General features: G+C 37.3%; 1 protein-coding gene across 11 annotated transcripts in view; it reads right to left on the bottom strand.

Annotated features, from left to right (window-relative positions):
* Positions 1-21863, bottom strand: part of CLOCK (clock circadian regulator) — a 114694-nt gene that overhangs the window by 74299 nt on the left and 18532 nt on the right. For all 11 annotated transcript variants that reach the window (XR_013533119.1, XM_008993337.5, XM_078367222.1 and 8 more), the window contains exon 2: positions 4057-4187. The gene's annotated coding sequence lies outside the window, so the exon portion shown is untranslated. The remainder of the gene's footprint in view (positions 1-4056; positions 4188-21863) is intronic.

The raw sequence follows: 21863 nt of genomic DNA, 5'->3' as shown, positions 1-21863 counted from the left end.
ACAAAGTATAGGTGAAAGAAGTTTAAAAAAAAAAAAAGAATTATATTTTTTAAACACTTCTCTTGCAATACTATGTGTGTTTTTAATAGAAATAAAATGTTAATTTAAAAGTAACAGTAGCTAGGCAAGGTGGCTCACACCTGTAATCCCAGCACTTTGGGAGATCGAGGCAGACAGATCACTGGGGCTCAGAAGTTTGAGACCAGCCTGGGCAACATGGCAAAACCCCACATCTACTAAAAAAAAAAAAAAAACAAAAACAAAAACAAAAATTAGCTGGGTGTTGTGGCACATACCTATAGTCTCAGCTACCAGGGAGGCTGAGGCAAGAGGATCAATTGAGCCCTGGAGGTACAGGCTGCAATGAACTGTGATTACGCCACCACACTCCAGCCTGGGTGACAGAACAAGACCCTGTCTCAAAATAATTAATAAATAAATAATAAAAGTAACTGGATGTAATGTCCAGTTTTATAATAGCTGCTAAAGCTGTTTCTTAAACTTTATACCTGGAAATCATTCAAATATGCAGAAAAGTTGTAAGAATAGTTCAAAGAGCTTCTACATATCCTTTATCCTGATTTGACCAACTGTCAACAACAATGCTGCTGACCAACTGTCAACATTTTGCATTATATTCCATGTCATACACATATTTTCTGAACCATTTGAAAGATGCACATATCACACCTTTTTACCTCTAAATACTTCAACTGTATCTCCTAAGAACAAAGGTATTCTCTTAAATATCTACAGTATAATTACCAACTTCAGAAAACTTAAGTTACACAATATCTTAATGTAATGCCTATTTTCTCTCTTTTTTTTTAGTTGAGCAAAAATGCCCTCCAAGACGTTTTTCCTCCTTCAGTACAGAATCCAATCCAGGGTCATGTACTGCATTTAGCTGTCATGTCTATCTAGACCTAGACTTCTTTAATTTGAAACACTTTTCTTTCAGTAAATATCTTTTGTTTTGTTTTCAGACAGGGCCTCACTATGTTGCCCAGGCTGGACTTGAACTCGTAGGCTCAAATGATCCTCCTGCCTCAGCCTCCTGGAGAGCTGGGACTACAGGTCCACACCAATGCACCTGGCTTCTGCTAAATACCTTTTAAATGATTTTATCTTTACATGATATCCTGCAAGATAAGATTTTAAAAGTGGAATTCTTAAAAAAAAAAAAAACTATATAGAGAAGTTCCATTAAAAAAAAAAGTTCAGTGAAAGAGCTGTGAAAAGTTCAGGAGACTTAAATAAAAAATACATACATATCTCACTGTTGCCTAGGCTGGTACAATCTCAGCTCACTGCAACCTCTGCCTTCTAGGTTCAAGCAATTCTCTTGCCTCAGCCTCCCAAGTGGGTGGGATTATAGGCTCCTGCCAACACATCTGGCTAATTTTTTGTATTTTTAGTAGAGATAGGGTTTCACCATGTTGGCCAGACTGGTCTTGAACTCCTGACCACAGGATCCACACACCTTGGCCTCCCAAACTGCTGGGATTACAGGCATAAGCCACCACAATTGGCCTATAGTACATACATTTCAAAGCTTTATAATGAGGAGGTTTCTAGATTTCTTTGAGATTAGTAAGTCTTAGATTAGAGGTTTATATCTTTCTGTTAAATAGCAATATATAATCAATTTGTACAAATAAATCTGACCAATAATTTGATTGCTATCTAGAGAAAATGGATCTAGGCCAGCACTGTGACTCATGCTAGTAAATCTCAGCACTTTGTGAGGCTGAGACAGAAGGACAACTTAAGTCTGGGAGTTCTAGACCAGCCTAAGCAACACAGTAACACCTTATCTCTACAAAAAAATAAGCAAAATTAGCTGGGCACGGTAGTATTCTCCTACAGTCCCAGCTAGTCAGGAGGCTTAGGTGGGAGGATCCCTTGAGCCTGGGAGGTGCAGTGAGCTGAGATTTCACCACTGCACTCTGGCTTGGGTGACAGAGGAAGACCCTGCCTCAAAAAAAAGGTGGGGAACCGGGCATGGCGGCACATGCCTGTGATCCCAACACCTTGGGAGGATGAAGTGGGGGGAAATACATGAGGTCAGGAGTTCAAGACCAGCCCATCCAACATGGCAAAACCCCATCTCTACTAAAAATACAAAAATTAGCTGGGCATAGTGGCGCATGCCGGCAGTCCTAGCTGCTCAGGTGGTTGAGGCTCGAGAATCAATTCAACTCAGGAGGTGAAGGTTGCAGTAAGCCAAGATCACACCATCACATTCTGGGTGACAGAGCAAGACTCTGTCTCAAAAATTAAAATAAATAAATAAATAATTTTTTTTAAAGGATCTAAAGAAAATTACTATTTTCATCAAAATTCTCTCCTCCTCTAACAAAAACACCCAGTCTCTATAGGCAAATCTTTAAAGAAAGTGCAATGACTTTTGATCATGCGTAAATATAATACATATTGGAACCAGCACATACTTTGTTCTTTCACTGGATACTTACCTCTGTGCCAACTATGTGCCAGGCCTATGCTAACTGTGGGGTTGGGGAATCCAGGTGTAAGCTAAAAAGGCACAGTACCTACTCTTAGGAAACTTCTAATTTAGCAAACCACCAGACTTCTGCTTTCAGACAGGAAAGGTATTAGTTTTCCCTAATTTGGAAATGAAGCAATTAGATTCAGAATGGTAAATGTGCCCTGAGTCACATAACTAAATGTTCTCAAGGGACAAAGAAGGTAAACACAAAAATTATGGTCTTCTATATCTTAATATAGTAGTTAACCTGCCTGTGTCTGACTACAAAAGAGTTCCTTGACTATATCCTTTAGGCCTATCCATTGACTCCAAAGGGACAGTGTACTTTCATCCCCAATGAACTACTTTTGTTTCATTGAGTCAGTCATCAACTAGTCTCTTAAGTACTTAAGATATTAGGTACATAAGGTATTATGATAACATTAAAACTTGATTAAAAACAGAGTAGCATACTAATTTTCTTTCTACATAATCCTATTTATATTCATTTTAGAATCAAAATAATAGAAGAATCCATTTCCCCTAATTTACTATTTTAAAACAACACAGGTGATATAATGAGAGTATGGCTTATACTTTCCACAAAAGAAAAAAGTACAGGTAAGTTACTGAGAATTGGCATGAACTCCTACCTCCGTCTAATATCCCCCTAGTTCATCTCTGAAACCATAGCACTCAAATCTATAAATACTTCTCCAACCATGTAGACCAAGGATCAGCTAGACTTATTCTGTAAAAGGCCACAGGGCCCTTTCACAGCCCTGTAAAGGGCCCTCATGATGACATGATGGCCATGATGTCACCAGGTAATAGGGATTTTTCAGCTCCATTATAATTTCACGAGACCACTGTAGCATATTTGGTCCATCACTGACCATGTAATGCATGACTGTACTTAACTGCTGCTACAAGCTAAAAGCAGTCATATATAAAACATAAAAAATAAGAGTGGCTATTGTTCCAATAAAGCTTTACTCATAAACACTAAGATTTAAATTTCATATGACTTTCACATATCACAAATTAGTCTTCTTGAGATTTTTTCCAACCATTTACAAATGCAAACACCACTCACAGCTCATACCAAAGCAGGCAGCAGGCTGGATGAAATTGGTGGTGTGCAGACCCCAATGAAACTTGCTTGTATATAGGAGCTGCAGTCTGGCCAGCTCAGTCCACTGACACATTATCTCTATACCTAACACCTGGCAGGAAATAATTCTTACTCAACTTTCAGTCATTTGCAAATCATCTTCCTTTAACTCAGGAAAAGATAAGATAATTCTTACTTTGGGTACTAATTTTGAGAAATTTCAGGAATTGCTAAAAATAAAATACTTTACATCTGAATTTCAATCATGTTTCCCAATGAATAACTTTCTTCCTCCTCCTAAGAATGAAAATTCTAAAGATAAATAAAAGCTGCCAAGGAAAGTAGCAGATCATTCCCCAAGTATTTTTATAATTCCTTGTCCTATATGTCCACCAGGACACTCCAAATCCCACCCTACCATGATCAAGGGGGAAAAAAACAGATAGCATACCTTTGAGCTCAAAATGATGATTGAAGGTATCTAGTGAAATTCGCCAAGTTCTAAAGATTCATCTAAGAGGACTGTAGAATTATCCAAAGGCATCTTACAGTGTAACACAATCAGCTTCTGAGCTTCAGCAGCTTTGCAGGAAAAAATAAAAATAAAAATTGTTAAGAGCAGATGCTGAAATAATGCTAACCAAATTTTAAGTAACATTAACTCTAGTATATTTGTTTCATCAATATATAGAACATTTACTGTGAGCATCCTCTATGTGGCAAGAATTGGGAATATGTCAATAAACAGGTCAGATCTCATTAACCCTTCTGGGAACTCAATTTATAGAGCAACTGTAAAGGGAACAAAAAGCTTGAAAAATCATGAGGGTGTGAAGGGAAAGCATAATAGAGATACAAACCAGTTTGCTGGGAATTGGTTAGAAAAGTTCTCCTGGGCTGGGTGCAGTGGTCGCACCTGTAATCCCAGCACTCTGGGAGGCTGAGGTGGGCGGATCACTCGAGGTCAGGAGTTCAAGATCAGCCTGGCCAACATGGTGAAATCCCATCTCTACTAAGAATACAAATATTAGTTGGGCATGGTGGTGCACACCTGTAATCCCAGATACTGGGGAGGCTGAAGCAGGAGAATAGCTTTAATCCGGGAGATGGAGGTTGCAGTGAGCCGAGATGGCGCCACTGCACTCCAGGCTGGGCGACAGAGTGAGACTCCATCTCAAAGAAAAAAAAAAAGTTATCCTGAAGGAGGGGAATTGGAATTAAATGCAAGAATGTGTATGATCTAGCCAAATAAAGCAAGAGGGAGAGGTGAGAAGGAAAATTTTTGTCCAAAATGAACAGTGTGTTCAAATGGCCAGGCATAGGTGACAATATGACATTTGTGTGGAAGTAATATAAGTCCAGTGTAGATGCTCAGAATCAAACAGGAAATGAGAAAGGGCATTTTCTGAGATAAGATGGGCAAAGAAAGAAAGTAAAAGGTGAAACAATTTGCCCTGAATCACACAGGGCTAAAGCAGAACCCACTTTAAACCCTTACCACTTGACTGCACTATACTAGCCATTCTGAGCTGGAAAGCTAAAAGTTCCTAGAGAGGAATTTCAGAGAACTTTCTCGAGTGCCGAGTAAGGACTGCCCTGGGCCAATAGCTGTCCTCGACATGGATGGATAAAATAATCAACTGATCATCAAGGGTCTATTGTGCAGAATGAGAAAAAAGTCTTGTAACAATTCTCAACTAATAATTAACAACTACCAAGCACTTTACTATGCATAAAGCCCTGTTTTAAGCACTTGACATGTATTAAAATCAGTCTTTACAACATCACTATCAAGCAATTATTTTCACTATCCAATTTATCTAGAATGATTTTAATGACACAGTCCAATTATGGCTATTAAATTTCTTTTACTGACAAATAAAATTAAAATTCTCAGAAATGTCAACGATACTTCTTGACACAATATTAAAAAGCACTTTAGTCACCCTTCTATCAGAAAAGTACTATTTAAGTATCAACAACAAAAAAAAGCCTTTAGAACATGAATTTGGTTCCTTTATCTTTTCTAATTTAACACCACTGTTTTAGGTCCACATGAAAAACTGAGCGTAAAGTACAGAGATTACCCATATACCCCGACTCCACAAATGTATAGCCTTCCCCATATTCAACATCCCCCACCAGAGTAGTACATTTATAACAACTGACAAACCTATACTGACACATCTTTGCAGTTAACTTTAGGGTTCACTCTTAGTGCTGTAAACTTTATGCGTTTGAACAAATATAATGGCATGCATCCACTATCATATCACACAGAATAGTTTCAATTGTCCTAAAAACCCTCTGTGCTCCGCATATGCATCACTCCTCTCACTTACCCTATACCCAAACTCATCTTTTTATTACCTCCATAATTTTGCCTTTTCCAGGATGTCATAAAGTTGGAATCATACAATATGTAGTCTTTCAGACTGGTTCCTCTTTCACTTAGTAAATATACATTTAAGCTTCCTCCGTGTCTTTTCATGGCTGATAGCTAATTTCTTTTTGGCCACAATCAATGGATTGATATTCCATTGCCTGGATATACTACAGTTTATCAGCTCACATGATGAAAGACATTTTGGTTGCTTCCAAGTTTTGGCAATTATTTATTCTTCCTTTCTTCCTTCCTTTCTTTCTCTCTCCTTCTTTCCTTCTCTTTCCTTTCTTTCTTTCTTTTTTTGAGACAGAGTTTCACTCGTCGCCCAAGATGGAGTGCAATGGTGTGATCTTCACTCACTGCAACCTCTACTTGCCGGATTCAGTGATTCTTCTGCCTCAGCCTCCTGAGTAGCTGGGATTACAGGCATGTGCCACCATGCCCAGCTAATTTTGTAGTTTTAGTACAGACAGGGTTTCTCCATGTTGGCCAGGCTGGTCTGGAACTCCTGATCTTAGGTGATCCACCTGCCCTGTCCGCCCAAAGCACTGGCTGGAATTACAGGTGTGAGCCATTGCACCTGGCCCTGGCAATTATTTAAAAGGATGCTATAAATTTCCATATAAAGATTTTTGTATGGACATAAATTTTTAATTCCTTGGTTGCTAGATCATACGGTAAGTATCTTTAGTTTTGTAAGAACCTGCCAAATTGCCTTTCAACGAGGCTGTACCATTTTACATTCTAACCAGCAATGAATGAGAGTTCCTACTGCTCCACATCCTCACCAGCACTGGGGATAGTCAGTATTTTGGATTTTCACCATTCAAATACGTATGTAGGGGTAATCACTTTAATTTGCATTTCCATGATGACAGATGATGTGGTGCATCTTTTCATATGCTTCTTTGCCATCTGTAAATCTTTGGTAAGGTATCTCTCAGGGTACTTGGCCCATTTTCTAACTGGTTTGTCGGTTCTCTTACAGCTAAGTTTTAAGAGTTTATTGTGTACTTTAGATAGAAGTCCTTTATCATATGTCTTGCATATATCTTCTAGTCTGTAGTTTGTCTTTTTATTCTCTTGATAAGAATAAAACTTTCCTTTTGCAGAGAAGAAACTTTAAATTTTAATTAAATTTAAATTTTTCTAACATGGAGGTCTTTGATGTCGAGGATAAAAACTCACTGCCAAACCCAAAGTCATCTAGATTTTCTCCTATGTAAACTTCTAGGAGTTTTATACTTTTACAATTTACATTTAGGTCTATAATCCATTTTGAGTTAATTTTTATGAAGGGTATAAGGTCTGCCGAGATTCATTTTTTTGCACACGGATATTCAGTTGCTCCAGTACCATTTGTTGAAGACCATCTTTTCTCCATTGCATTGTTTTTGTTTCTTTTTTTTTTTTTGAGACAGAGTTTCACTCTTGTTACCCAGGCTGGAGTGCAATGGCGCGATCTCGGCTCACTGCAACCTCCGCCTTCTGGGTTCAGGCAATTCTCCTGCCTCAGCCTCCTGAGTAGATTGTCTTTGTTTCTTTATGAACCATCAGCTGACTGTGCAATCATGCATTTCACAACAATGTTTCAGGACGGACTCTATATATGATAACGGCCCCATAAGATCATAATGGAGCTGAAAAATTCCTATTGTCTAGTGACTTTATAGCTGTTGTAGCCATAGTAACATTGTAGTGCAGTGCAATTACTTTTTAAACACATTTAGTGTAGTCTAACTGTACAGTGTATGTAAAGTCTATAGTAGTGTACACTAATGTCCTAGGCCTTCACATTTAGTCATCACTCCCTCGCTGACTCACCCTATGCAACTTCTAGCCAACAAGCTCCATGGTAAGTACTCTATATAAAGTATAACATCATCTTTTACTATATTTTTATGTTCCGTTTCTATGTTTAGATATGTTTAGAAATACAAACTATTACTGTTATATTAAAATTGCTTATAGTATTCACTACAGTAACATGCTGAACAGTCTAAGAACAACACACTATACCATAAAGCCTAAGTGCAGAGCAGGCTATACATCTAGATTTGTGTAAATATACTCTACAATATTTGAACAATGACAAAATCATCCAACAATGCATTTCTCAACTCAGAACATATCCCTGTCATTAAGTGACACATGACTGTATTGATGTGGGTCTATTCCTGGGCTATCTATTCTGTTCCACTGATCTATTAAAATATTTGTCTATGTTTTCACCAATACCACCCTGCTTGATGACTGTAGTTGTACAGTAAGTCTCGAAGTCAGGCAATGTTGAATCTCCAACTTTGTTCTTTTGTTTTTTCAATTTTAAGTTGCCTATTCTGGGTCTTTTGCCTCTCCATATAAACTTATTAGAATCAGTTTGTCGACATATACAACAAACTGCAATTTTGACTAGGATTATATTGAGTTTAAAAATAAAACTGCCAAGAAGTGACATCTTGTTAACAGTGTTCCTATCCATGAACATCTGTTTAGTTCTTGTTTGATTTCATCAGTTTTGAAGTTTTCCTTGTACATATTTTATACATATTTTATTAGATTTATACCTAAATATTTATTTTGGGAGATATTAACGTAATGGTATTATGTTGTTAATTTTATAATTCCACTTGTTCACTGCTGGTATATAGAAACATAATCTACTTTTGCATATTAACCTTGTATCCTGCTACCTTGTGCTTATTGGTTCCAGTTTGTCAATTCTTTTGGACCTTCTACACAGACAATCATATCATCTTACAAACAAAATTAGTTTTATCTCTTCTTTCCCAATCAGTATACATTTCATTTTCTTATCGTGTTGCATTAGCTAGAACTTCCAGTATGATGTTGAAAAGGAGTGGTAAAAGGGAACATCCTTATCCTGTTCCTAATCTTACTGGAAACTTTTAAGTTCTAGAGTCTCACCATTTGCATACGACATTAGCTACAGTTTTATTCTCACATTCATAAAACACTTTTATTTAATCTTCTATTCATATCCCAATACCAACACCTAAATCAGTGATGCTCTTTACTGCATTTAGGCTGTTATGTCCCTTTACCTCTTTTAAAAAAATTATTGTTTACACAACTCTGAGGCACAATTCAGACTATCACAGTCACACATTTAAAACCTACAATTCAGCATTTTTTTAGTATATTTACAGAGTTGTGTAACTATCACTAAAATCTAATTTTATAACATTTTTATCCCTCTCCGACTTTGCTGAGCTGTAGATTTTTTTTATAGATATTCTTTCTCAAGTTGAAGAAGTTCCTCTCTATTCCAAGTTTTCCAGTTACAGAGTTTTTTTTTTCAATCATGAATGAATGGGTGTTGGGTTCTATCAAATGTTTTCTAAACATCTATGATACAATCATATGATTTTGTTTTCTTTAGCCAATTAATATGATGGATTATATTAATTTCTTACATGCTTGGGATAAATCCCACTTGATCATGGCATATAGTTCATTTCATAAATGCTGAAATTGATTTGCTAACATTTTGTTGGGGATTTTTTCATCTATGTTCATAAGAGATATTGGTCTACAGTTTTCTTTTCCTGCAATATCTTGGTCTGGTTTTGGTATTAGAGTAATACAGGCCTGACAGAGTGAGTTAGAAAGTAATCCCTCTGCTTCTGTCTTGCAAAGGAGACCATTAATGTTGGTAAAATTTCTTCCTTAAATGTTTTGTAGAATTAGAATTCACCAATGAAACCATCTGGGCCTGGTGATTTCTATTTTGCAAGATTATAAAGAATTGTTGACTCAATTTAATAGATATAGGCCTATTCAGATTATCTATTTCTTGTATGACTTGTTGCAGATTATGTCCTTAAAGGAATTGGTCCATTTCATCTAAGTTATCAAATTCGTGGGCACAGAGTTGTTCATATTATTCCTTTATTTTGCATTTTTAATATCCATGGGAATCTGTTATGATTTCTACTTTCATGTCTTCTACTAGTAATTTGTGTCCTTTTTCCTAAGCCTAGCTGGAAGCATTCAATTTTATTAATCTCTTCAAAGAACCAGCTTTTGGTTTTGCTGATTTTCTCTATTGATTTCTTGTTTTCCACTTCACTGGTTCTGCTCTAATTTTTATTGTTTCCAATTCTCTGCTTACTTTGGATTTAATTTGTTCTACTTGTTGTAGTTTCCTAAGATAGAAACTTTTAGATCTTTATGCTTTTCTAATATATCCATTCCATGCTATAAATTTCCCCCAGGCACTGCATTTGTTGCATCCCACATATTTTGTTAAGTTGTTTTCATTTTCATTTAGTTCAAAATATTTTTAGATTTGTCTTGATACATCAGTGTAGTGTGGCAAAAAGATGAAAAATTAAATAAAAAAATTAAATAATAGATTTCTCTTGAGAATCTTTGACCCATGTGTTAAGAGTGTTGTTTAATCTTCAAGTATTTGGGGATTTTCCAGCTATCTTTCTGTTACTTATTTCTACTTTAATTCTATTGTGGTCTGAGAACAGATACAATCTATTCTTTCAAATTTGTTAAGGTACATTTTATGGCCCAAAATTTTGTCTCTTGTGGTGAGTGTTCCATGTAGACTTGAGAAAAATGTGTATTCTGCTGTTGTTGGATGAAGTAGTCTACAGATATCAATTATATCAAGTTCTCTGACAGCATTGTTGAGTTCATCTATGTCTTTAATGATTTTCTGCCTGCTAGATCTGTCCATTTCTGATACCAGGGTATTAAAGTCTCCATTATAAAAGTAGATTGATCTGTTTCTCCTTGCAGTTCTATCCATTTTTGCTTCACATGTGGTGATACTCCACTGTTAGCTGTATACATGTTGAGGACTACTATATCATCTTGGAGAATGGACCCATTTATCATTATTTATGGAATGTCCCTCTTTATTCCAAATGACTTCTTTGCTCTGAAAGCCGCTCTGTCTGAATTAATATAGCTATTCATGCTTTCTTTTGGTTAGTGTTAGCATACTGTTTTTCTCCATCCATTTTCTTTCAATCTATATATCTATATTTTAAGTGAGTTACCTGTAGAAAATGAAGTTGAGCCTTGGTTTTTTCATCAACTCTGGCACTGTCTTTTAATTGGTATATTGAGATCACTCAGATTTAAAGTAATCATTGATATAGATTAGTATCTACCATATTATGATTGCTTTCTGTTCTTTATTCATATTTTAGTCTTCCAGTCTTTTTCTGCCCGTTATATATAGTTTTATGTGATTCTATTTTCTCTCCTTTTTTAGCATTTTTTTTTTTTAACTTTTTTAGTAGTCGCCCTGGAATTCACAATATACATTTACAACGAATCTAAGTCTACTTTCAAATAACACTAAACCACCTTATGGGTAGTGCAAATATCAAAAAATAATCCTAATACCTCCCTCCCATCCTTTGTATCATTTCTGTCATTCATTTCACTTTTACATAAGCACATACATACATAGGTATATAAAAGCACACATAATTGAATACATTCTTGATAATACTATTTTGGACAAATGATCAATTGAAAAGATCATAATTTTTCCTTAAGCCTGTTAACGTGGAAGATCGTACTGATGTTTTATATTGAACCTGCCATGTATCCCTAGAATAAACCCCATTTGATTATTATAGTATAAGATTCTTTTTATTTATTGTTGAATTCTATTTACTAGTATTTTGTTAACAATTTCTGTGTCTCTATAAAAAATACTAGTTTTTAGTTTGTTGTTGTTGTTCTGCCTTTGCCTGGTTGTAGTTATCAGGATGATACTTGAAATGTTCCCTTCTCTTCTGTTTTCTAGAAGAAGAGATTATATAGATTAGACTCTGCAGTGAAACACCAACTGGGCCTAGAGATATTTTTTTCGGGAGTTTAGAATTATATAATCAATTTCCTTAATATTATGGGATATTAGTAGAATGTTGGCTTTGTCATTACTCTCATAGATTGCTGGGGGGAGTATAAATTGAAATAAACTTTACAGAGAACATTATGTCAATACCATTAACAAAATTACAAACATTTTTACCCTTTGGTACAGAAATACAGGTGTTATAACCAGCATTTTAAAAATGAAATACGGTGCGGGTGGGGAGTCAGAGCTCAGGACACCTAGTTATGGTAAAGAGTATTTCCTGAAACTGTTGTTTCAGATATGTGTTTATGAGTATGTATTATGTGTACTAGGTCACAACATAAAATATATTTCTTACTGTGAGCTGTGGTCAAAGAAGTTTGGGAGCTACTGTTTCCGCTTTAAAAGGATAAACTAAGGCAAAAATTATAAGCTGACACTTAGGGAAGGGAAGGCGTAATGTCACAATATCAAGAGAAAGTTACAGATAAGGCAGATAAGGAGACAAAGCAAACAATAGGTAGGACATTACCAAGCTATGCAGAACCATGAAAAACTGGCCTATCTGGGGTAAATGCAGAGGAGAGAAGATGGGGGAGAATTTATCTGACCAGTGCTAAAGAGACATAAGAGATCCAGCAAAAATTTTCCAACAGGGTATTAATCCCTAAAGAAAAATCCCAAATATGTATTGTTTTCCTCATGACACCATTTTCTTTGCTTAAAAGGTTGACTATAGACATTCACTGTGCCCAGACTTCAAAGAATTGTATCAGTGCTATGGTCTAAATGTTTGCACCCCTCCAAAATTCTTAAGTTGCAACTTAATCCCCAGTGTGATAGTATTAAAATGAAGGGCCTTTGAAGGTGATTAGGTCATGAGGGCTCCACCCTCAACAATAAGATCAGTGCCCTTATAAAAGGTCTGAGGGAACTTGTTCCCCTCCCTTTCCATCATGTGAGGACATAGCAAGAAGGCACCAGAATGAGCCTTCACCAGATACTGAAGCTGCCGGCACCGTGATCTTGGACTTCCCAGTCTCTAGAACTGTAAACAACAAATTTCTGTTGCTTATAAATTACTCAGACTAAGACACTGTGTTACAGCAGCCAAGTGGACTAAGACAACCAGCAAACTATAAGAAGCCGTTTCAATTCCTTTGAATGACACTGAATTCCAGATCACCAGTGAGTATCTTCAATAAATTTTCCTCTAGCTAACCTTCTGCTACTAACCCATTCCAACACCTTTCAAAACATTCTCATACCTGCTTCCCTGGTTTCTCCAGATACTTACTATTGAGTTCTGCAATTTTTTATTTTATTTTATTTTATTTTGAGATGGAGTTTCACTCTTATTACCCAGGCTGGAGTGCAATGGTGCAATCTCGGCTCACCACAACCTCCGCCTCCTGGGTTCAGGCAATTCTCCTGTCTCAGCTTCCTGAGTAGCTGGGATTACAGGCACACGCCATCATGCCCAGCTAATTTTTTTGTATTTTTAGTAGAGACGGGGTTTTACCATGTTGACCAGGATGGTCTCGATCTCTTGACCTCGTGATCCACCCGCCTCGGCCTCCCAAAGTGCTGGGATTACAGGCATGAGCCACCGCGCCTGGCCTGAAATTTTTAATTTTTATTTAAGAGATAGGGTTTCACTCTGTTGCCCAGGCTGAAGTGCAAAAGAGTGATCGTAATTGACTGCAGCCTCAAACTCCTAGGCTCAAGTGATCCTCCAGCCTCAGTCTCTGGAGCAGCTAGAACTACAGGCACACACTGCCACTCCCAGCCAATTTTTTTTTTTTAGACAGAGTCTCACTCTGTCACCAGGGCTGGAGTGCAGTGGCATGATCTTGGCTCACTGCCACCTCCAACTCCCTGATTCAAGCTATTCTCCTGCCTTAGTCTCCCGAGTAGCTGGGATTACAGGCGCCTGCCACTGTGACCAGCTAATTTTTGTATTTTTTTTAACTTTTTTTTTTTTTTTTGAGACGGAGTTTCGCTGTTGTTACCCAGACTGGAGTGCAATGGCACGATCTCAGCTCATCGCAACCTCTGCCTTCTGGGTTCAAGCAATTCTCCTGCCTCAGCCTAGCGAGTAGCTGGGACTACAGGCGCACACCACCATGCCAAGCTAATTTTTGTATTTTTAGTAAAGACGGGGTTTCACCCTGTTGACCAGGATGGTCTCAATCTCTTGACCTCGTGATCCACCCGCCTCGGCCTCCCAAAGTGCTGGGATTATACGCGTGAGCGACCGTGCCCGGCCTAATTTTTGTATTTTTAGTAGAGACGGAGTCTCACCATGTTGGCCAGGATGGTCTCAATCTCCTGACCTCGTGATCTGTCCCCTTTGCCTCCCAAAGTGCTGGAATTACAGGCACCAGGATGAGCCTTCACCAGATACTGACTCTGCTGGCACCTTGATCTTGGACTTGGTAAACCACCCCACCTGGCCCCAATTTTTAAAAAAGTTTTTTGTGGAGACAAGGTCTCATTATGTTGCCCAGACTGGCTCGAACTCCTATCCTCAAGTGGTCTTCCTGCTTTGGCTTCCCACAGCACTGGGATTACAAGTACGAGCCATTGAGCCTACAGTCCTGCAATTCTTTTTGTACACAGGATAGTTCTTTCCAGAGCAGGGCTTGTAATTCTCTTCTTGGGCTGTGCCAAGACACTGACTATAGTTATTAATCAGAAGAGTAAGTCATGGCAGAGGCAGATCTTAAGAATAACGTCTCTGGGCCAGGCGTGGTGGCTTACACCTGAAAAGCAAAAGGCTAATAGCACTTCAGGAGGCCAAGGTAGGTGGATCACCTGAGGTCAGGAGTGTGAGACCAGTCTGACCAACATGGTGAAACCATCTATCTACTAAAAATACGAAAAGTAGCCAGGCATGGTGGCACACACCTGTAATCCCAGCTACTCAGGAGGCTGAGGTGGGAGAATAGCTTGAACCCAGAAGGTGGAGACTGCAGTGAGCCAAGATCTGCCATTACGCTCCAGTCTGGGCAACAGAGCAAGACTCCATCTCAAAACACACAAAAATATTATTAAGTACAGGGATTCACTTTTTCCCTATCAGGGCCCTAACTCAGACACGGAAGACCTGTCAAGGTTACATATTTAGTCTTCTCTACAGTTGTATCACCTTAATAATCAGATTCAAGGCCAACTTTTTAGCATAGTCTCCATGAAGTCAACAGGATTAAGATTCCGTTATCCTATAAAAACAAAAAACTGTCATAGAACCCCTCTGGGTTCCAGAGTATGCCTTATATTGGCAATTAGTTGTGCTAAACCTAACTACTTTTTTAAGGCCACCAAAAGCAACAATCTCATACCATAATCCTTAAAATTATCATTGCCCCCACACCAATCAAGTGAAGTATATGTTTTCTCCTAATAGTTTGACTTCTATGAGCCTTGCTCCCATTAATTACAGACAAAAGCTGTAGAATTATGATACCAACTGTATCCAAGGGTCATCAACACCTCACTTACTAACAGCAATAGTTTTCCCTACTGTGCAGATAAACTGGTGAACAATTCTACTCTAAAAATATAATTATGAATTTCTGCTTTTGTGGTATGAACTGTCTTAGCCTACTCCTGTTCTCCCTGAGGTAGAACAGACTGTTGACACGGGTATCCCACTGCTACCAATATAAATTAATTTTACAATATACATTTAAAATAAATAAATTCACAGTTGAGAAATAAATTCATAGGGTTTTTCTCTCTCCCAAGTCTTTTGAATACTAACGTTCAGTTCTAAAGAAACAAAGTGAGGTGATGTTAAATTCTCATGAGCTACAAATTTTAGAGGCATTATTCTCTTTCTCCCTTACTCATTCACAATTTTCCCAATTCTGTGACTGAAATTAATTTTCATAAATTCCTCTTCCCATCCCCTGCCTCCAGTCCCAGCCCTCTTGAATTCATCCCTTGCTTTACATCAGGTAACTCTAACATTCATATTTGATCATGTCACTCAAACTCCTTGAGATATAAAAATTGCTCCCTATAACAACTCCTTTGTGAACTCCAGATTTGGTTCAGGCTTATTTCTTCTATGTCTCTCATGATTTAACCTTTCCCATTTACTTGCTATTCCCTATATACACCAAATTTTGTCACACCTCCAAATATGCTCACTGTTTGCTCAGTCTACAATATTTTTACAGATGTTCTCTTAGAAAAGTGCAATTTTAATGTTGGTAAAATGGTTACTTTCTAAAATGTACTGGAAAAAAATAATTTCAATCGTAAACCAAACTTCAGTATTTGTGCCCCTAATTTATCTGTCATATAAATTCAAATTTCTACTTTTTTTTTTTTTTTTTTTGAGACGGAGTTTCGCTCTTGTTGCCTGGGCTGGAATACATGGCGTGATCTTGGCTCACTGCAACCTCCACCTCCCAGGTTCAAGCAATTCTCCTGCCTTAGCCTCCCAAGTAGCTGGGATTACAGGCATGTGCTGCCATGCCTGGCTAACTTTTTGTATTTAGTAGAGATGGGGTTTCACTATGTTAGTCAGGCTGGTCTCGAACTACTGACCTCAGGTGATCCACTCACCTTGGCCTCCCAAGTGCCGGGATTACAGGCGTGCGCCACCACTCCCAGCCCAAATTTCTATGTTTTATGGAACTCACTTATACATTTTAGATGTCTGTTGGTGCTCTTAAAATTCTGATTCTTGCTACTGTTACACCATAGTGGTAATGCCCCATGAATTATTGACCCTCACAAATATGCAAAGGAAAGAGTATGACTCAGATATCCTGAGCAAATTATTCACTTTGCTTGAATTTGTTTCCTCACCTCTAAATGCTCTCTAAATAAATCTATGAATGCAATGTGAGTCTTATTAATATATTGATTTGTGTCCATATGGTATATGTATATGAGTGTGTATGATTTGTGTCCATATGGTATATGTATATGAGTGTGTATGTAACTAAACAAACTGATCTTAATATTTATGTGAAAGAGCAAAAGACTAAGAAAAGCTACTTGAAAAGTAATTTCAAGAAGAAAACAAAAAGAGTAGTCCTACAAATAATCAACCCTTATAATATGGGTCCTTCAAAACAGAGATAGAAGATCAGAAATAGAGTCATACATATACTAAACATGTAGCATTATAAACAAAGAGGGAAAGAATGAACTATCCATTAATGGTACAGTCTAAGCTACTTAAATAGGGCAAAAAGTTAAATTGGATTTCATTCTTACCACACATAAACATAAATTCCAAGTGTCAGACCCAAATATGAAGGCAAAACAGAAATTTTTAGAAGAAAACACACAGTATCTTCATATGGATAGGGGAGAACATAATTTTTTGAAACTATCATAAACCTTAAAGGAAAACAAGGCAAGCACAAACTTTAAAGAAAAATAATAATTGAGGGATCTGTGGGGATCGCTCCCACGTGAGGCCCCTGGGAAATGGGCCTCGCCATACGGTGAGCTTGAGCCCGGACACAGATCCCTGGTTGGGGGAGTCGAGCTGAGGGAAAGCAGGAACCAAGAGAGGGACTATGTTATTCTAACTAATTAACAGACATTATGGATATGAGGACTTGGGAGGCATTGTGTCTACTTTCGGCTTCTTATGGTTTATTGCTTGATTGTGTTCACTTTGGACCTGTGTTACAGGGCGTGACTGTAACTTACTTACCTTGACCTATGGGGCGTAACCTACTTACTGGAAGTAACCTACTTACTGGGCGTAGCCTACTTACTGGGCTTAACTTACTTACTGGGCGTAACTTGCTTACTGTAACTTAAGTACATTAATCTGGTGTAAACAACTTTAACTTCAGAAAAGTATATAATGAAACACATTGCAGAAATAAAATTGCTGCATGAGCATAGCGCATGTAGCCCTCCAGACCTCGCCTTTTCTATCTCCTTTTTTTCCAGCGCGCGCTCTCTTCCAGGTTTGGGACCCTCTCGCTGGACGAGATTCCCGGGCTCACGTTCAGTTCGCAATAGCTGGCGCCCAACGTGGGGCAAGTCAGTTCACAACAGCTGGTGCCCAACGTGGGGCGAGTCAGTTCACAACAAATAATATATTTGGATCCATTCTATTTCAAATCTGAAATCGAATTTAATTTTCATTTTTAATTTTCTAATCACCAAAATATCCAATAAACAAATGAAAAGACAAACCATGGACTGAGAAAATATGCCACAAAACATTAGTATTCAAAATTCATAACAAGACACTACATATCAGTAAGAAAGATAGACAAAAGATATGAAGCAATAAACTGTTCAAAAAAAAAGAAACATAAAGAACCAATAAATATAAGAAAACATGCTAACCCTTAAGAGCAGAATAAGTAGTTGGAAAAACAGGTAACAAATAGGTATCCTACCCCTTAAAGAATAGTAAGATTAAGATTAACAGCCATATATTTTTTACCTAGATTCATCAATAGTTAACAATTTGCCACATCTGTACACTTTCCACCATATATATGTATTTGTGAGTGCACACTTTCCCTCTCTCATATAATACATGAATGCATCTCCATATACAACATACATACATGCACGTGTACACACACAAACACACACACTCATTTAATTCTGAACCATATAAAATGACTAACTACAAGCTTGAAAGCAAGGAAGGTATCAAAACCTAATATGGTCATATCAAAAAGATTTAGAAGCAAATCTGAAGGGGCTCCTACTGGCCAGAGATGGGCCAGATTGCATAAAAAGAAATTGTGAAGCATGGTAACATATAATTTGCATTGTTTATCGTAAGACAAACCAACAAATATAAAACTCTCACTTGTGACCAAAGAGTAGCTAGAGTATCAAGTCAACCCTCAGGATATGGAACAGTCATCACTATTTACATCTTCTTGGTTCAATGGACCCTTTATGTTTTCAAGTCATTTTATGAATAATTTATACAAGAATAAAGGAATAATAATAAATTACTGACACTTAAAAATTAAACATAACACAACCAACTTTTTATTCCACTTTTTCAGGCTTTGAAAGCATATCTACATGACGTGGGTAATGTCCTCTAAATGCAAATCACTGACTATTTATCCATGCATGAATCTGGAGCATATTCATCTTGTACTGCTTCCAGGTTTCACATACATCTCTAACATCTCTCCAGACACATCCCCACATACATTTCAAATAGATTTCTAATACCTCTCCAGATTTCTAATATATATCTCCAATTTCCTATCAACTTACCAATGTTTCTACTTTTTGCAATTTCAGCGTAATAGTTGAATAATTTTTGAAACTTTTGATGGCTTATATATGTATTTTTTTATTCTGTTGTCCAGCCTAGAGTGCAATGGCTCGATCTTGGCTTACTGCAACCTCCGCCTCTCCAGTTCAAGCAATTCTCTTGCCTCAGCCTCCCAAGTAGCTGGGATTACAGGCGCCCGCCACTATGTCCAGCTAAGTTTTTTTTGTATTTTTAGTAGAGACGAGGTTTCACCATGTTGGCCAGGCTGGTTTTGAAATCCTGGCCTCAACTGATCTGCCTGACTTGGCCTCCCAAAGTGCTGGGATTACAAGCTTGAGTCACCGCACCTGGCCAAATTTAAAAAAAAAACTTTTTGCATATATCTTACCTTTCTTCTTTCAAAGACCTTGAAGAAAAAATGGCAGTCATTAAATTGTTAGTCCTTTCATAGTCAGAACTGCTCAAAATAAAATAAAATAAAATTCCAGTGGGTACTGATGGTATGCCAAAGGTTAATTTAAAAAATGTGTAAGTACAGGTTGAGCATCCTTAATATAAAAATCCAGAATCTGAAATGCTCCAAAATATGAAACTTTTTGATCCATGACACGACACTCAAAGGAGCATTTCAGATTTCAGATTTTTGGGATACTCAACTGAAAAGTATACTACAAATATTTCACAATCTGAAAAAATCTGAAATCTAAAACACTTTTAATCCCAAGCATTTCAGATAAGAGATAGTCAACCTGTAATAGGAAATTTACAAAGCATTTTCCTTGCCTATCCAGTCAAACTGTATTTCAAGTTAGGCAAAGGTGCCAAAGTACTGACAGTTACTACTTTAAAGAAAAATTACAACTAAGAACAACAAAAGAAATGACATAAATAGGCAAAAATCATCAATGTATACTAAAAACCATTAGGAGAAAAAGTAATGGTGAATTTCACAATGGATCATATTGTAACCAACTGAATTCACTAATTAATCTTAACACTGGGACAACCACATATCATGATATAAAATGTAGTAACAGTACTACTTACAGAATATTCTTGTTAAGAGTCAAACTATCATCTATGAACCTTTAGATCATACATTCTCAACGGTAGCAACATTACATTCGAGCAGGCAAAGAAATCTTAAACAGTTTCTCACCCTCCAAATCACACTGCTGTGTCTGTCCCCAGGTCTGGGGTAGACAGGGAAAAAAAGAGATGTAGTGTAAACAGTTAGGGAAAAAAAGCTCTAAAAATTTTAGAACTCCTTAAGGAGGCAATATAAAAAAGGCTGAGAAACACTGCCTCACATCAAATATCCAGTTACATGAATACAAGAAAGGAATAAATAAAATGACATCAAAAGGAAGTAATAAGAAAATGCAGAACGTGAAACATTATAAAGAAAAATTGACCCAGTTCCTTCAACATGGAGGGTAAAAAGACTTGGAAGTCTTTATTGTGGTAATGATATTTAGAAATATACTTTAAAATATTTACAGATAAATAACATATGGAATATGCTTCAAAATAATATTAGTAGAGGGTAAGGCAATTAAGGTATAGATGAAACGAGAGGTCTTGAATAAATAAATTACTAAAAGTAGGTGATGGGTAGATAGTTCATTTTACTATTCTATATACTGTTGTATATGTTTAAAACATTCCACAAAAACAAAAGCATGTTTGGAGCAGGTTTTGCTTTCCTACGATATTAGAGAAAACAAAACTATATAACATACAGCTTGCTCAAACATTTTCTATCAAAGGTGATCTACAAACTGATGCCAGTCCTCTCCCAAATATACCTTTTTTAAAAAAAGATTCAGTCATTATATAGGCATTACTGAAAATGAGAAAATTTTAAAAAGACTCAAAAAACATAACTGGGAGGTATGTACCTGATTCAAATCCTAATTCAAATAAAACAACAAAAAAGCACCAGGCACAGTGGCTCAAGCCTGTAATTCCAGCACTTTGGGAGTCCAAGGCGGGTGGATCACAAGGTCAAGAGATTGAGACCATCCTGGTCAAAATGGTGAAACCCCATCTCTACTAAAAATACAAAAAATTAGCTGGGCATGGTGGCACGTGCCTGTAATCCCAGCTACTCAGGAGGCTAAGGCAGGAGAATTGCCTGAACCCAGGAGGCGGAGGTTGCGGTTAGCTGAGATCGCGCCATTGCACTCCAGCCTGGGTAACAAGAGCAAAACTCCGTTTAAAAAAAAAAGAAACAACAAAAAAGTATTTTTGAAACAACCGAAAAAATCTGAATAGGAACTAGATGTTTTATGATATTAAGGAAGTATTACTGTTAATTTTCTAAGGTGTGGTAATGATACTGAGGTTATGAAAGAAAATATTGGCTGGGTATGGTGGCTCATTCCTGCAATCCCAGCACTGTGGGAAACCTAAGTGGGAGGATCACTTGAAACCAGGAAATGGAGAACAGCCTTGGCAACACAGTGAGACCTCATCTCTACTATAAAATTTAAAAAATTAGCTGGGCATGGTGGCACATGCTTATTATCTTGGTAATTTTGGAAGACCACTTGAGCCCAGTTCAAGGTTGCAATGAGCTATATGACTGGGCCACTGCACTCTGGCTTGAGTGACACAGCAAGACCAGATCCTGTCTCTCAGAAAAAAAAAAGAAAAGAATCCTATCCTTTAAAATAAATATGTTGAGGCCAAGTGTAGTGGCTCATGCCTGTAATCCCAGTACTTGGGAGGCTGAAGTGGACAAAATTAGTCAGACCTAGTAGTGCATGCCTGTAA

This window comes from Callithrix jacchus, chromosome 3 (genome assembly GCF_049354715.1).
Source record: "Callithrix jacchus isolate 240 chromosome 3, calJac240_pri, whole genome shotgun sequence".
Taxonomy (NCBI): domain Eukaryota; kingdom Metazoa; phylum Chordata; class Mammalia; order Primates; family Cebidae; genus Callithrix; species Callithrix jacchus.
The sequence above is the reverse complement of the archived record's forward strand: the minus strand, read 5'-3'. Positions and strand labels throughout refer to the sequence as shown.